Below are 17914 nucleotides of genomic sequence, written 5' to 3'. Positions count from 1 at the left end.
ACGACCGCCTCTCGGTGTGTTCCTGCTCCTCGCCTTTTCCAACGGCCGGTGCTACTACCTCCACACACGTTCTCTCTGACCGCCTTCTCTTCCTGACTGGAGAACTCGAAAAGGCCATTCCACTTCGGTCCACAAGCCCCCGGAAGACTCACTCCCGGCACACGTCACTCACTCACTTGGGTCACCGCGCGGTGTTCCCCGCTCGCTTTTATTGCATATATCGCCTCGACTTCTTTCCTTTTTTCTCTTCCCGGAGCAACGAGTCGGCTAACTGGTACACTCCAATCACCTGCATGCACGCCATCGTGCACACACTGTGTAGTAACAAAGTAACAAGAACGAAGGGAGAGGCAGAGAAAAGGAGGAGATGGAGGAAAAGGGAAAAAATATATCGAAGGCAAACGCACGGCGGTCGCACGAGAGCCGCGTCCCGACGTCTGACGTGGATCCGCGCCGGCGGTAATCATCGGTTGCGATCGCGTGTTTGTCTCGCGAGGATGTTGCTTGAGAAGCTGCTCTCGCCTCACACCCTTTTTGCCTCCTTTCGAACAAGTTGCAACAGCAGGACGACCAGGCTCACAGGATACGTGTATAAATATGGTATTTTTAAGGAAAAGGGTTGATTTGGTTATTTTTATCCTACATTGTACTTCTGGCTTCTGGCTTTGTTTCGCGTTATTAAGGTTTTACTTCTTGGCGACGATTTTCGTTTGTAAGTAGACGGTATTTCTGCAGCTTGTTGAAATAGAATTGTTTTTTCTGATCTTTTAATACACGTGGAATACGCAGCAAACATACGTAATTGCGGTCTTGGTACGTTAAATGATAAAAGTCCATTCGTCGGTGTGTCAAGACACCGATACGTTTCGAAGATCGTCAATTTAGAGATATCTGCAGAAACGATCTCATTTACCGTCGAACCTCTTCTCGACTTCTTAAAAGTTTATACCTTAACAAATTTTGTTCGCCGTGCCCCTTACTTTAGCTACTATATAATACAAACTATGTATTGTATATTAAAGCCCAAACACGGCAGAACTCATATTTTGTACAGGCATGCACAGCAATCGGTGTCGAAGAATTCAATTTGTAATATCGAAAGACACTATTACATCGTAGAATCATCCCGTAAGGTCGAAAGACTAATAAGAACGCATCTCGTCATACTTGTAAAAGGGTAATATTTTAAAACGTTAATCAGTCAGTAAATCGTTTAAGAAAACTACGAATCGATGTTCTAAATCTATAGAATTGCGCATAGTTCTTCGTGAATGTCATAAATTCACGTTTATTCGACATATTACGAATATAGTTATCCAAGTTTACAAAAAAAAAGGGGCGCAATTTTTCCAGAACTTACGTATTCCATATCTGTGTGAATATTTTACAGACATTCCATCGTAATCTCTGAAAATTCCACCTCGCATCCTTCGCGAAACGTGATCGCACCAACCATTCCTCGAGTTCACCCAGCGTCGCCCTCGCCACGCGAGGACAACGCGTTTCTCGCCCGTACTACGCAATAAACGCGATGTGACAAAGGGTCGCTGAAAAACTGATCCTCCGGAAAGCCGCATTTGCGCGGGGCTAATTAAGCCAGGCAACGCAACGATCAGCCCAGAGCGACGCCGATGAGTCAAGAAGTTTAACGGAGCCTCTCCAACCCCTTCTACGTCGTCTCGTATATCGCCAACCCCTTTAATCCCATCTATCTCACTCTCTACTCACTCTTAACGTACGAACATCAGGCATCGCGACAAAGAACGAGAGGCTGACGAACAGACAAACCGGAGCAGAGGCGGGCAAAATATACAGGGTGTGACAAAATATGTCGTTTGTTTTGGTTCGTCGGTCTTGTAGAGCAAGAACACCGTGCTGCGAATGAAACGGAGAAAAGGATTCGTCGACTGATTCATAGATACCGGATACCTGTTTCTAACTGTAGCAGCGCAAGATAAAAGCGTAACAATTTGAAAAATAGCGATATTGCCATACGTGAACTTCTTCCGACGTCTAGAATCTGTTGTATAAATATTTTTCACATATTTTGTGACACCCTGTATAGAGGAGCAAGGAAGTGCATGCAGACAGAAGCACGGCACAGTCAGCCAGCCGGGACATATATCGAGAACATCCACGGGAACAGGGACAGAGAGAGAGAAGGGTGAGGTTCAGGGGTCCAGCCGCGCTTGAAACAGGGTAGAAACAATGAAGATTTGAAGGGTTGACTCGGGCGGGGGGATCAAAGGTTGAACGAAGGGGTGCACGGGTTTCAACAGCCCTACTGAGTGGCTATTAGGCACCCCCAAGCCAAGCAAGAGCAATTTGCTATAATCATTACCATTCAGGATCTCCGAGCCGAGAGGGTCCGTTTCTCCGTGCGTCTCGTGCCCTCCTTGACGAAGAACACCCGTGTGCCGTTGTAACGCTGCTCTACCGTCCTCAATGCCCGGGTAATATCTGACCAGCGCTCCCGCGGGAAACGCCGCTAACCTCGTCGTTGCCTGCTTCGTTTCGACGAAATGTTTCCAGCTCGTTCGAGGTTGCCATTCGCGCGAGGATAGTAGACGATGGAAATTTTGTTGGGTTTTTTTTTTCAAAGGTAGGGGGTGTTTTCTAGATTTTTGATTTATGGTGTTAGCTGATGTCAATGTTTAATTACGTCAATGTATAGGGTTGTTCGGAAAGATCGTAGCGTTTTTAATAGGAACTTTTATCAAGCGATACGAACGGTACCGTTTTTAATTGGACATCATAGGAAATTAGGAACCAGAAACGTAAACAATTTTAAGCATTTATCGAGTAGCGTAGCTTTTTTTAAATAAACTCTTTCCTTTCGCGTATTTAAAGAAGAATATTTCGAGTCAAGTAAATAACAGATTCGCGCTTATCAAGATGTTTCGTATTATATAAAATCGAGTCACTTCGATTCGCCTGAGAAGAGCTACTTTGAACGTCGAGACTGCAGATAAAAAGGTTCGTACCTCGTGCCAAACCAGTTTCCTTTCAACGAAAAATTAACGAAATTCCCAAACAACCAGTCTCGAGATGGCAACGATCATAAATATTTCCCAACGTCTATCTACCTTTCCCTTGATTCGTCTCACAGAAAAGAAAACACAGAAGAAGAAAAAATAAGGAAAGAAAGGTATTTGCGTGGCCGTGGCACGATATTTTCCCCCGTAGCCGCTTTGTCTTGGCACTTTGCCCCCAAGAACGGAACAAGGGTACGGATCAAGGTGAGGAGGAGCTGAAGGGAGAAGAGGCGAGGTACAAGAAGAGAAGAAGAGAGGACGTCAGAGTATCTTGCAACGACGCTGCATGCAGCCTCCCAGCTGCACCCGCGATGCACCTGCCTCCCTTCATTTTGCAGCGTGCCTCTCGCGGAGAGACTTTCCAAGAAACCCAACCACTCCTCGCACCGTTTTTCATCAATTGTTCTTGCTAGCACATTCATGCATCCTTTCCATCCCCCCTTCGCGCCGCAGTTCGACTCTTTTACCGTACACACCGCCACCACCCTCTTTATCTGCCTCCGCTACGCTTTCTCACGCTTCCTTCTCTATCCTTCTTGTTTCCTTTCCCCTTCAATTTTTCTTCCACCCTCGACATTCTTCGGTTGTTCGGATACGCGGTCATATACTATCAACGTCGTGTTACGAAACACGTAATTCCTCTGATCGATGAGTTTTCGCATTTAAGATGAGGTTTGAGATTTAAGTCATTTCAACGTAGATCGTGTTCGCACGTATGTTGCTTTGGCGAAAGTCTCTTCATAGAAAGTGGCGAAGGGTATTTTGGCGAAGACGATGACGAGCAAACTACGGATTCTTATACAAATTTATTTCAACAGAACTTCATTTATGCGAACCCCATTTATTTCAACGAAATTCTAATTGACGTTCGATTAAACGAACTCTTACGGGTTAAATCGGAAAATACACTCACGCTCGAACTTATAAAACTATACTGTACATAGTACATAGTACGGTAGTACATCCTTCCATACATCCCTAATTGTTTCACACATTCGACGAGTCTCTTAAAATACGAAAAAATCGAATAAAAACGCTACGACCAACGAAGTACTTGGACAAAGCACAACCCTCCTTTACGTAGCCAGCATCCTAAACTCATGGAAGCACGAGAAAGTATCGACGACAAAAACAAACATCTCTTCTTAACGTTACCAAGACTCGTCTCGGCTCAACAGGAAGAAATCGACGGCGTCGTCGTCGAAGCGTTCGTGGTTCGACCATAGCGAGACAAGCGAAGAAAGAGTATACATCTGAAACATTGGCGAGAGACAGATGGAAAAAGAGAAGAGGATACGTGGACGAAGAGAGAAAGAGAAGAAGAAACGAATCGGTAGATCGGCTCGGCAGGTTACACGTGGATGCGAGATCGGCGTGCTCTAAGGGGAAGCAATCAGGGTCTGGTTGGCTACCTGGCGCAGCCACGGTTATAAAACACAACCGAGCCGGGGACGTTTATCGCCGCCCTAAAGGTGAATTCACTCGGTGACGTCGCGACCGGACTCGAGAGGAGAACTCGCGGCAAAGTCTAGACTGCTGGCAGACGTGGCAAAACGACGATATACAACATGCTCGGGCCCAAGCATGCTGCTCTCTCAGTCGGCCGGTACCATGATTGGCTCTGCCTTTACACAAACGACCACAAATACCTTGCTACCAGCATGGACTCATCATGGCCATGAAGAGGTAAGCGGCCAGTCCGGATAGGTAGTCTTTATTATCATGCGTCCGCGGACGCGTATGGCTAACGTACCCGACCAACCAATTACGCAATCAATGATTGACTTTCGTTTCTATGTCGGACGTTCACCCGAAATTTTCTTCCGCCAGCGGGTTTATTATATTAGGAAGATCAACTGGGTTATTCCGATACATTAGCAGATGGATAAAAATTGTTATTTGGTGTATCAGTGGATTGACAAGTATCATTGTTTTAAGGTTTGTTCGTAAAATTTCAGTAAGCTTTGTATTAGGCAGCGTTGTCCAAATTATTTCTCGCCGATTATTTTTAAGCTACAGCGAATGTCTTTACTTAAATGGGACACTAGGAAACGAAAATTTTGGTATTTTCAGCATCGATATACGCGAAGATAGATGATATTACGATAACGTTCGGAGTATGCAGAAAATTAAAAGCGCTGTTTAAAACGTTACTTGGCAAAAATGATCGGAAACAATTGTGTAATTTCTTTTGCGTCCATTAAGACATTCTTATGTTGCAAGGCAATATTTTTAGGCGTTTAGATGCCTTCGAGATTGGAGAAAAAATAAGACGGTCGTGGGTGTTTTTATGCGAAACAAGCCCAGTCGTTCGTACAGTTTATACGCACATGTTTTTTCCTTAATTCTGCGTTCTTTTATTGGGATTTTATCGGTATTTTTCGAGCCAAGCTCTCATCACTTTCCTATTAGGAAAATACAAATGAAACGAGTCAAAGTGTCGATGCTTTAATAAATTAACGCAATCAATTTCAAAATCACGAAAACCATATGAGTTTCGATTCAAAGTCCAATCGGAAAATGGAACAATTACACGATATGTAGATCATACGTAATACAATAATATGCATGGAACGCGATTGTTAATATTTGTTTTCTGTAAAGAGTTGAAAGTATATATTTTTCGTCTTTGGTTCCAGAAATGCAAAAAGTCTTGAGGATAAAGGGACCGTTCGTTCTAAATTCTACGTTTCATTCGCGTCATCGAAGAAATTTGTCACTTCTATAATTTAATTCAACCCTAATGTTTAACTTTAACTATTTTACATTTCGTTATAACTTTTACTTACTTCTAACTTATTTTCAAGAGCGGATATGATACGGAGCAATACGATTTTGACCTGGACCAGCTGCGTAAATCTGCTACAGCGTTAGAAACGAAGAAACGCTAACATTGAAATAATATCGTGACAGTAAACGAGACAATTTCTTTGCAACGAGATCGTCCATTCGGGTCGTGATCCTGGCACTCGTATTATGTAAATGGCCGCGCGACAAAGTTCGTTAAAGGTCTTCGAAGTATGCTGTTGACTTACATCACGATGCCAACAAGTGCATCGATTTTGAGTTAATGTTACGGTGGATCTGATATGTGAAATTATGAAGATTGGTTCACATGCATAATACATACTGCACAAAGAGGAGAAGAACGGAGGGGAACAACAGCAGGCGAAATCGCAAGAAGAAGAAGAAGTAAAAGAAGCCAAGAAGAAGAATAAATAGAAGAATAAGAGATAAAAGGAGCCAAGAAGATCAGGTACATCTTTGAGTTTCTTGAATACTTCTCCAACTTATTTCTTTTCTCTCTTTTAGTGGTTCTTTTGTTCGGATTCCTCTTCTTGTTCACCGAATTTATTGCATGACCAATCATTGGACTCCCTTTTGCACAGCCACGGAAACGTTCTTGGGTTGCAGCAAGTTTCTGCTCGCAACTCGGCCTGTTACTCTCGCGTTTGCGGAGACGGTTATATGTAAATGAGGAACAGAGAACTCGTAGCGAAGATCGAAGTAAGACCGCGACCGACCATTCCAAGGGCATGTTTAAGGTCCAAAGAACGTTGCAACTGGACGAAATATTAAATATTAATCGTCGTATGAAACTTCCTTACGGCAGATACATCGGCTCGTGAACGGGGTTGTACCAAGTTTTTATGGGCGTATCGAAGTAAGTCGTATGTCGACGAAGTTCGACAAGACAATGGGGATTAAAGAATTTCTCATAAGGATTCCATACGATGCAGGAATTTTTTGTATCGAAGATCGTATAATACTGTGCCTGTACTTTGATACTAGAATTATCGGTAACTACAAGGATACGAATGTTTTACCAAAGGAATCGAAGTGGAAGATACACAGAGGAATACATTAGAAACAACTATATGTAGATATATTTTGCGACATTGATAATTTACATTTCTTAGAGAAAGTTATTCAAATCCTTCTAAATGTAATTATGAATTTGTAGTTTTACTACGATTCCTAATTGTAGTTATTTTTTATCTAATTGTTTAAAGTAAAGGATTGTTCAACCATTCGATAACGAAAGAATATTTTTTTCTTCGAAAAGATTCTTTAAAACTGTGATAACGACCGATATGTGAAAAAGTATAGTTCATCCAGTCATGAAAATTCGCGGTTTCAGTAGAAAAACCGCAACCGGGTGTGTTGGTAACGTTTGTTAACGCACGTGCAATCGCGATGTTAACCCGTGGCAGTTGCTTAACTCTAATATCATATTCTTAACACGACGTAGAATATTGCATCCCCATCACGAGGGAAGCGCACGGTGAAAAATTAAAACAGCATTCCGTGCCTTATAAAGAGTTCTGTTGTCTCGTTACGCGGGATGCACGAGAACGTGCATGGCGGATGCTGTTGGTGCACGTGTGCAGCGTAAATCTCTTAACCTTACTGATGTGACCGTGTGTAGAGGAAAGAGAGGAAAGCACTGTGCAGACATAAACTCAGGAATGGGAACAAACACCGTCGGACAATGTTCGTTGCAAAGAGAGGCGAACTTGCAACGTTGTTGGGCCCGGCCAGAAAATATCGAGGGCTGAAATAATAGCAAAGGAATAGAGATCTCTCCCGCCGAAGAACTCCGATATCCAGTTAGTTAATATTAACGTGCACGTACTGAGAATTTCCAGTTATCTACGATTTTGTCAATTTTAGTATAATCGAACTAGTTTCGTATCGGTTATGCAACGATATATCTTTTAATTGCTTTTAGTAGATTGGTGGCAATTTTGTTTATGGAAGTGTCTATTTGTATGATTGCAACTAAAGAAGCGAAACTAATGTTTTAATGTAACGTAATAAACGTTATTGACAAATGTACGATAAATAGTAACGCAATAATTTAATCAGCGTGTACATTTCATTTCTCAAACAGAGAATTGTATTATTTTGGAAAGCGGTTTAGAAAAATAACAGGTAGTTTATTTTAAATATTTTCAACATAGTCCTCGGATTTTTCAGGATCCAAACGATACAAACGATCGACAAACAAATATCGCTTTATTATTTATTACTCATTTATTATTCCAATTATCCAGAAAGTTGATAAAAATCGAAAAATAAATGGAAAGATTACTTTGCAATAATCATACTGAAAGAACGATGGACATAACTGGGTTGATGCAAATTTTTCGAGAGAATATTTGATCGCAAAAACACTTTTGTTGATATCTGAACCTACTCGATGCGAGGATACGATTCATCATTCCAGAGTTAAAGAAACAAACGTCAGAAAGATTCGGTGGTACCGGGTAACCGGTTAAAAATATGCAAGTATCTTCGATTGTTCAAAGCTTACGCAAGCATTTACATCACTCGGGAGTCGACTTTTGACGTCCAGAGTATACACGTTACGCGGGTTATTCTCGCAAAACGTATTATAAAATGGATTGTGGATAGAAAAAACGCGATTCGTAAGCGAAACAATAAATAAAGCATATATATATAGGAGGAAATTAATAGTTGAAGAGAACTACAATAACCAGGAAATAAATATAAATATGAATAAAATATCAGTAAAGAAAGCACGTTACATAAGAAAATCAACGAACGAAGAAAAGCGAAGAACAATATCTACGAAGCTAATTTCGTTTGTCAGACGAACCTTAATTACAATTCGAAACTGAAAAGTTACAAACTATCAGAGAATACGATCTATTAGAAAATCAATACGTAATTAAAAAATTACAATAATTCCAAAACACCAAGTATTACAAAGAAACAAGGACAAACAAGTAAACCAACGATCAAAGAAAGAGTGAAAAGTAGTATGCACCAATTTAATTTCATTCGTCGGACATACTTTCGCGCGGCTGTGATTTAGAGCATTTCACCGCGAGTGATAGTTAGGTTGGAAAAAGAAAAAAAGAGGAAATGAGGAAGGAAAAGAGAGGCAGAAGGAAAGACGGTGGGGGAAAAATAGAGAAGTGTCGAATATATGTAGTTATTCGATTCGTTCGGGCTCAAACGTTATTCGCATATGGCTTACAATGTAAAGTCCCGTAGTCCCCTTGGGGATCGTGTAATTACGCAACGCTATTGCCGGTACGGTAGCATAATGTTCGCTCGGGGCTGCTCACGAGTCTCGGCACAGATTCGCCGATTATTCGCCGACAATTCCGCGTGCAGAGAACACCGGCCGTGTGCTTGCATAAGTATATACCGGCGGGCGTATGTACTCGACCGTTGAGCTGTGTCGAAGGCAATCGAACGCGCCAAAATACGGCGCGATCCGACAACTTGCCGATCCCATTCGACACGCGTGGAATTAAAATTGATTCCTCGGCTGCTTCGTCGTATTATTACGACTTGCGTCGTATTGTTATTTAGATGAGGTAAGTCTCTTTTCTCGTTTTAACTGTGTACTCAATGGCTATTTGGCAATCGAACGACAGCGAACACTGGTAAAATTCGAGTTATTATTAATCTTTCGTATTTTATGATTTTTTAATGGATACTTAACCGTTCAACGCGATGTTTCAAGACGATTATTTCAATAATCCTGTTACACTTTTATGAAGATCGAACGATCAAAGAAATGGAAGCAGAATGAAGATTTATCTCATCTTCTAAATACTATAATACGAAAGCTATTTTTTTTTTTACAAGTTTCTATACATCTATTTATTTATGTATATATTTACATATTCTTTTTCTCTACATTTAAATTTGTCACAAATACATGAACATTTACAGTCCATTGATTAATAACAAGTAAATCTCAATCATTGCGTAGTAAGATCCTACGCTGCTAAATAATCACTACATTAGAAACTTCGAAGATCCTTAGTGAATCTTGCGCCGCACACATTAGAATCTCTTCAAGAAAATGTACACGTCTACGGCACCCTCGAGGAAACTATTCTACCTTGAGCTTCTACCTTTCTATTCTACCTACCACGAAGCAAATGAATGCCCAGATTTTTAACCAAACAGAAAGGACTCGTCGGGTACCAGGGTCCTGTAACGAGATATCGTTGAATTCAATCCGCGGCAAATACCATGGCTTTTCCCCTCGTGGTAAAGACATTCGAAGGGCATCAAAATGCATCGAGCGCAATTGCTCGACGCGAGTGCACCATTGCTGGGTCTCCGGCAACAAAAGTAAAGCGGAGATCGACGAGGAAAAAGGTAAGGAGAAAGAGAAAGAGAGAGAAGAAGAGAAAGAGAGAGAAGAAGGTGCAGCTGCAGCGTGCACACGCTCCACTACCAGTTCATGCAACGGCAATAAAGTCTAGGAAGTTGCCTAGGCCGGCGCGGCGAGTCGAGCGTTCTTAGCGACTGCTTCCGGTATACGCGGGTCCTCCTCGCTTCCTGGCCGACACCGTGAGAGCTTGCGTTGCGTCTCGAATCTACTGCCTTCTCAAGGTCAAATCCCTCATTACTATAACGTTAACGTCAGAACTATCTACGAGTAATACATAACTCTGTATCGATTAGAACGAAAGACACATAGAAAAAATGAAAATCATGGAAGAAAAATATGATTGGTACATTTTTATCGAAGTTCTGATTTTAACGCCATTTTATGACTAAACAGGGGATTTTAATGACACATTATTAGAAAAATCTGTTTGGTTTAAAGATAAACACGTGTACAATCTTTTGAGAATAGGTTGATACGTCGATGAAATTTAGCCAAAGTCAAAGATATAATTATTAAGACAAGCAAAACGTTTTCGATATTTTAATATCACGATAAGCACTATTTTTTTTTTTTAATTTTGACGAGTTTCAAAGCAAGTATAACGACAATTTTGGAAATGGGATTGATCGATAACGTACCGTATCTGCTTGTTGGAATTTGTAGAAAATAATTTAACTTAAAGTATCTTTTCGATCAATTTACCGTTTTGTCCGACCTCTGTGAATGACTGTGATTATTAAATAGGTCAGAATACGAATTATATGGATGGTTCCATCCTTTTTTGGGGAAGAGTTAATGATCTTGAAATCTTTTTGATCTTTTCATGTACAAAAAGCCAATTAAATTAAGATAATTGGTTCCCCGAAACACATCAATGTTGACGCGTAACAATTTCTTTTTTACGTTACCTTCAGAGATATTCAGTTACCTGGCTTTATCCGTATAACATCGAATAGAAAGTATTCATTGACAAAAATGTACTTTGTTGGCTCGTTCGAGTAATCACAATAATCCAAGTAATAATCATGCAATCATGGTTGGGCCTTCGAACGCGGAGATTGATTTCCTTGCGAACAGTTATATATCCTGTAGTTTATTTACCGTCGAGTACTTCATTCTTGATACTGAGGAATTCTGTTTCGAAGAAGCATTATACCGCGATAAAATTTGTTTTGTTTTCTGCGGAGAGAATGGACAGTATTTCGTCGAAATTGTGGAAAAGGAAAACGACAATTTGTAAAATAAAATATGCGAAAGAATTTTAGCGAACATATCGTAATATTTCTCTAATTTTAATTTACTCGAGTTTATAAGACAATATGGAATAAAAGAAAGAACATGACAATTATTCGTAATATAAAATTCATAAAAGTAAAGATCGATTTAACACTTTCATCCCATATTCCTTAATATATGAATTATTACGTATATTCATCACGTTCAGTGTTTAATATATTCACCATCTATATTTATTTAAGATATTCACCACCTAATGTGATTGCGATTAATTATATTCTAATTATTCGCCATTTGCCGATCCTTTCCAAAGATTCTCGAATTACAAATTTGAGAATAACGATATAGAATGAAGAACAATGCATGGAAGAGACAGAATGCTCGTTTATCCTAAGAGGGGGATAATAAAATAAAAGCGCTTAAACAGGTATCCCGATCGCGTTACCTTATATGTTCAGATCTATCGTTGGCTGCCGAAAATCAGTTTCACCTTGGATCGGTGTAGTCGTTTAGTCGTCTTGTAGACGCCTAAATCGTGACGAGGGCCGTTTCATCGTTTCTCCTCGTCCCGTCGAGTTTTTCCAGTTTCACGTGGATTGACAGACCGACTACCATATAGAGTATCTAGTCGAGACGACGGCAAGCATGAATGGAGCGCCGCTCGACTGTCGCATCAGTTCTCAAGAACTCTCGATCGACGTCAGAAAATTGCAAGAAAGATAGGTGCAAAAACGCGGCGAGGGAATCCAATAAACACGAGAAACGTGTACCAAGCGAATACGGGGGACCGTGTTAGAAACGAGACGTTTCCACGATATTTCATTATTTACTCTCATTCACGAAAGTATTTGAACGTTCATTACGAAACTTTTCTATCGATACGTTATGTGTATTTTACAGAAAATCTTTCCAAATTCTATCGGCTTATCTATATTTCACAACTTCCTTCAGTTAAAGATGTCATCGACCGTAACATTGTTATTTCAAGCTCTGGTTCTTATTTTCAAATGTTTGAAATATTCGCAGTAGCGAGTGTACAGTGCGTGAATATCCTACGATCAAATAATTAATATCCGTTTAAGCATCGAACTTGGATAGTATTGGTCGTCAGTTTACTGAAAGAGTGACACAACTGAGAAAACTAAAGTACGATCCTTGGCCCGCCATATGTATATCCATACCTGTGCCACCGGTAGCAGCTCGTCTCTCGGCAAAGGTCTCGAGCGACGATCGCTTTGCTCGCGGTATCTCTTCCTCGGCTCCTCTCCTCTCGACCCTCTTCTCCCACTCGGCCATCCGTTCGTCCGTCTGCCTGAGATTCCGTCGCCGAACAGTGAATCACGTCCATTGACTGGACGCCGGCCAGACGGACTGGGCCCGACCATATACAGACTAGATTCACTCGTGTCGTCGGTCGCGCGCGAGCGAGAAGTCGATGCTCTCTGTGCAGCACGGCCGTTGAAAGGGAGGAAGAGAGGAAGGGAGAAAAAGAGAGAGGGAGAGAGAGAGGGATAGGAGGCTGGCTGAGGTACCTTTCTGTAGCCGCTTCCTGTCTCTGCACCGAGCGATGCCGTTTGCGTGGCATAATGGGCCGCCGATCGTTTGGACGACGCGATCGTACAGGTGTTCGATCATACGAACCAGTGTTTTCATTCCTTTTTGGTTTCGCTTTAATAACAGCTAAGCCGTACAGTCCGTTCGTTCGGTTAATGATACGGACCGAGGACCAATTAGAGGAACGTGTATTGAAATGTCTTTATTGGTACACGAATTGCTGAGCTCTCGGGGATGTTTTACGTTTCGCTGGAAATAGACTTTGACGGAAATTGGGAATTTTAGTTAACGAAAAGCGTACTCGAGTGAGCGAGACGTGAACATTTTTAGTGGATAGAGTGGAAAGCGTTGATTACCGTTGCTTTTGATTTGCATTATTTACAGTGGTACATATTAGAGAATAGTTTTCATAGACAATTCATTTCTTGCGAAATGCTGCGTACGTGCTTTATTAAACGTGAATTATTGTACAAGTTTCTCGGAAAGAGGCTTTCAATTCGCTATCAAATAGATATATGTAGAAATATAATCCAGTAATACGATAAATATAATTAATACCGCGTTATAAATTCAATTCGTTTCGTTATTCTGCGCTTAAAATTTCCTCAACGTCAATTTCTTCCGTGTTACTAAATTTATCCGAAGTTAAATGGACAAAAGCACATCGGAAGATTAAAAGATCATCCATCGTAAAGCTTCGGGTGTAATTTCGAATACTAAAAAACGTATCAATCGCCAACTACCAAATCCTCACGAATCCTAACGATCCGTCGAATATACTCGATAAAATTATGCCAGAGGCTTCGGGTTCTTATTCTCTGTTGCGTACTTATGGTCCGCTTTTGATTCGCCTCGAAAGGATACAAAGAGGGAGAAGGAAAGACGAGAGGGTACGAAAAGTGTGGACGATATCGAGGCGTGCAACACTTTCTCCTGTTTTTAAGAAGCAAACGAGATGAAAAAAGAAGCCTGTAAGGGCGCACGAACTGCGGCAAGGGCAGGAATAATTGGGGAATCAAGCTGGCAGAGAAGATACAGTCTCGCGAAGGATACGATCGTTCGTGTAATTCGAACCTTACGTCCTGCGAGATGCTCGTGGCACTGATCGATGCACCACGATATATAGGGTGCGGCGAAAATTGTGGCGCAATCCAGACCGGGGCGACTGCTTTTAAAACACGTTGAAACTTTTGTAGATGACTTTAAGAAGAATATGACGGAACATCGAACGATAGTTAAAGTAGATTTATAACATCGATTTCATTCAAATCGACCAATTTTATTCTGTAAAATATTCTTCACTCGAACCCTTTCGGAATCCAAATTTCTCTTTTTCCTATGTGATCGAAGTATCGATAGAAGAAACACATATTTTTGGATAGTTTTGTTAGGAAGATAAGAAAATTTAGGATTAATTATGCCGAAAATAAATAGATATATCTAACATGAAACATCTATAAACATACTTATTGAATTGATAATTATTACATAGACTTTTCGTGTAACACATTGTCCTTCCTTTCTGATAAGAGTTGAACAACCAATAGATAGAATTTTAAACATTGAGAATTCATCTTGTTACGGCCAACTTACTATGGAAACCTCGAAAAGATAGCCTTTTTCTTTCTTTCGCAAAAATTTTGTAAGGTAAAAGATAGAAAAAAGTGAAAAATAGTATAAGTATAATAGTATAAGTATAAGCGTTTTCCATCAGCGAGCAAACAGGACAAGCTGATAGCGTGGAGGTATAACGGAGGAGCGAGAGAAACGTTCCGGATTTCCATCGTGAGAGAGAGCTAACTGGCTTCATTGAAGCGTATCAGAATCGCGCGGCGTAAAAGCGGGGATGCACAAAGGAAAAAGATTACCAGAACGAGACTAGGCCGCTGCATCCGGTCGCACAACTGACCTTGACTTGTTCGTTCTATTCTTTGACGATCGACAGAGTGACCACCGAACCGCTTGACTATCTAGGTATTCACCACCTGTCGCGATTCTATCGAGTCGAGAAGGATCGACCACAACCGCACCACGATCCACTGCCGTCCAACTTCCTCCCCTTTCGTTCGCTTTTTATCCCTTCGAAGTGGAAACGAACGCGCGCGACTGAACTCTCCACGGGATACTTCTGCGCCGCTGATGGAATCTAGTCGGTGAATCTTTCACACTGTCAATCGATAAATCGATGCACTACAGGATTTTCTTAGCGTTATTCAGGATATCGATTGGTAAGGTCGGCGGAACGAACGAGTTAGTCGTTAAGCGAAATAGTTTAACCGATTGGACGTTCGTTTTCAAATCTGAAAAGATTCTTAGTTTTAGTTTTAATCAATATATGGCGGAATTTTGGAATATCCATCGGTTAGATTTGTGGAAGGGTTTAGCCGTTTGAACAGCTGTTTTTAAATCTGCGAGAATTTGTAGTTTGGGTTTCGATCAATATGGTATGATCATCCGGGTTATCGGTTGATCAAAACGACGAAACGAACCAGTTATTTATCGAGTGGAATGTTTAATCGATTGGAGAATTATTTTAAAGTCTGAGAAGTATCCTTAACCCCGTTTCTTTGATCGGACAGTTTTGTGAATAAATATGTAACGTGGTAATTAATTCAAGGGATTGGAAAGTTATATGGATCAATGCTATCAGAAGTATTAGAAATCTATTTCAAAAATTATTCTAATTGTACTTTTTATTTTAAGCGTCTATCTAAAGATTCATTCGTAAAATAAAGTTTCTCTCTCGAAAGAATTTCAGAAGCAATAAATGGAAAGTACAATTACGATTATCAACGCGTAAAGAAAGAGGAGCAATCTTCTCGATTTCGAAATGAAGAAGAGATACAGACAAACGTATAATTTTCGTATTTTCAGGGTGCTTCTCGCGCAAAACGCATTACGTAAACGAGAAATCTATGGTGAATTAAGAAGAGGAACGCGTCTAGACAGAAGATCTTAAAAAGGAACGTTTGTTTCCCTTTGCAGCGACGAGTTCTTCTCGAAGGCAGAGGATAGGAAAGAAAGAAGAACGAATGAAACGGGATCCGTATTGAGATTTCTTGAGTTCTGCTATAAAAGGCAGATCGTCATGGAGAAAATTCGGTTCGAATCGCTAGAATTTCATTGCACGGTGCATTAAAATGATGGGTTCGTTCAACTGTGTTTACCTTCCATTGCAACTTTGTGACATTGTCCAACGTTTTATCTTGCCTTTATTTATACGCGTCCCTTCGAACGCTTCTCAAGCTGAAAAGAAACCAATTCCATTCTGGATTCAATCTTTTGTCGCGAAAAAGTTTCTTGGAAGCAGTTTAAAAAGATAATTCGTAAATTTTTACGATGTTCAGGCTTTCTTTAGCCTTTTAACACTGCTGTTACTTTGTTTTATAGCAGATTCTCCTCTTTTCTTGCGAAAACGAGAAGTTTTATTACTCTCTTAGTTGTGAAGTATAATAGCGATAGTGATTGCGTTTTATATTCCTTGATGTTTCGTGATGAAAATGTTGATATATTTTTAAGAGTATTTTTTTACGAGTAGAAAGTTTCGCAATAAATTATTTCTTTGCGTTAATCGTGACGATTTCAACATTCTTCCCCTGGCCTTTATCTTAAGAAATAAACGTCCAAACATTTTCCAAAACACTTTATTTATTCAATTTACACGATTTATCTACATTCCGCAGAAAACTTCAAACTTTCGTCTCTCAGTCAATGTACTTTCCCTCGCAGCTTTTTGAAATCAAACGTCGTGTCACAAAAAAGGAGAAGACCGTACAAATGCCCATCAATTTTTATTTCCACGTGGCGATCATCTCCTCTTATCCGTTCTCATTGGTGAAAAAAGAAAAATAACAAATATAATTTCATCATATATACGTCGTCAACATCGTCAAAAATTCAGTTCTTCTTACAAGACGACACACTGTTCCAAATATCACGTAGCGATCAACCCCTAAATTCTACCTATACCACTTCGTTGTTCGATAAAACCACCCCCGAGCCACGTTCCTCAAATTCCAATGCACCCTCGATCCACCCAATCAACCTCTTACTCGTCACCATCTCGATGCATCTCAACGCCAACACCTTCGTACCATGTGAAAAGAATTCCTACCCCTGTACCATCCCTATTTTCCTCCTTTTCTTAGCAATATGAAGCAAGTGTACGAAGACGGTAGGAAGCAGAGTCGGAAAAAGGAAACGGAGAAAGGAAGGAAGTACGGAAGGAAGCGCGGAAGGAAGGGTGCAAGTGGTGTTGGTGGGGGTTCTGGTTGTACCGTTTGAAGGGGGTGCGCTGCAAGAAGCGCGTGGTAGGTCCGGCTGCAAAGGTATCGTCACGTGGCCAAGGGGGCGGTACCGTTTTCTCGTGGCCGCCCGGTATAAAAGAGAGACGTAGCACCGGTGCATCCACCAATTACTATTGCACTTTGCCACCGGGACGGAGGCAAGGTCGCCGCCGTTACGACCCTCTTCTCTCAACTCGAATCGTCGTCGTTCGCCGTCGTGCGTGTGTGTCACGCTGTCCGTTTCTATTCCCCGTTTCACGCTCTTCAATGGACTAAAACACAGTACTTCGCTACTGCATCGTCGCGCTCGTTCTGCACGATTTATCCGCGGGGACGCGTGCCCTCACGCACGAACTTCCACGCGGCTGTCGACGCACGCCACCCTTAAAAACACGGACCAGCGACACGGTGACTGGTGATCGTGATGTATGTAAAATATGTTCGTACATGATATACACGTAACCGCGATTTCGTACAAGCAATTCGAAGGAACTCGATGTCGGGGATATCCGCATCCCGTCTGCCTCGTAAAACTCGCGTCGCTCACGCAACCGCGTGTTCGTCGGTTTGAGGGTGCTCGGTAAGCGTCAACCCTTCACTGCAAAGAACGACACAGTTACGGGGGATGAGGTTCTTCG

The 17914-nt window shown here is 41.2% G+C and overlaps 1 long non-coding RNA gene across 1 annotated transcript; it reads left to right on the top strand.

The window, feature by feature from the left end:
* The first annotated feature begins 1309 nt into the window (after positions 1-1309).
* LOC138186199 (uncharacterized) lies at positions 1310-7601 on the top strand. Its single transcript, XR_011174832.1, has 3 exons — positions 1310-4721; positions 5675-6291; positions 6348-7601. It is a non-coding gene; the product is annotated as an uncharacterized LOC138186199 (long non-coding RNA).
* The last annotated feature ends 10313 nt before the right edge of the window (positions 7602-17914 follow it).

Source organism: Bombus flavifrons, chromosome 13, assembly GCF_040668555.2.
Source record: "Bombus flavifrons isolate JBK064 chromosome 13, iyBomFlav1_principal, whole genome shotgun sequence".
Lineage (NCBI taxonomy): Eukaryota > Metazoa > Arthropoda > Insecta > Hymenoptera > Apidae > Bombus > Bombus flavifrons.
Note: the sequence above shows the minus strand (reverse complement) of the source record. Positions and strands in the feature narration are given on the sequence as shown.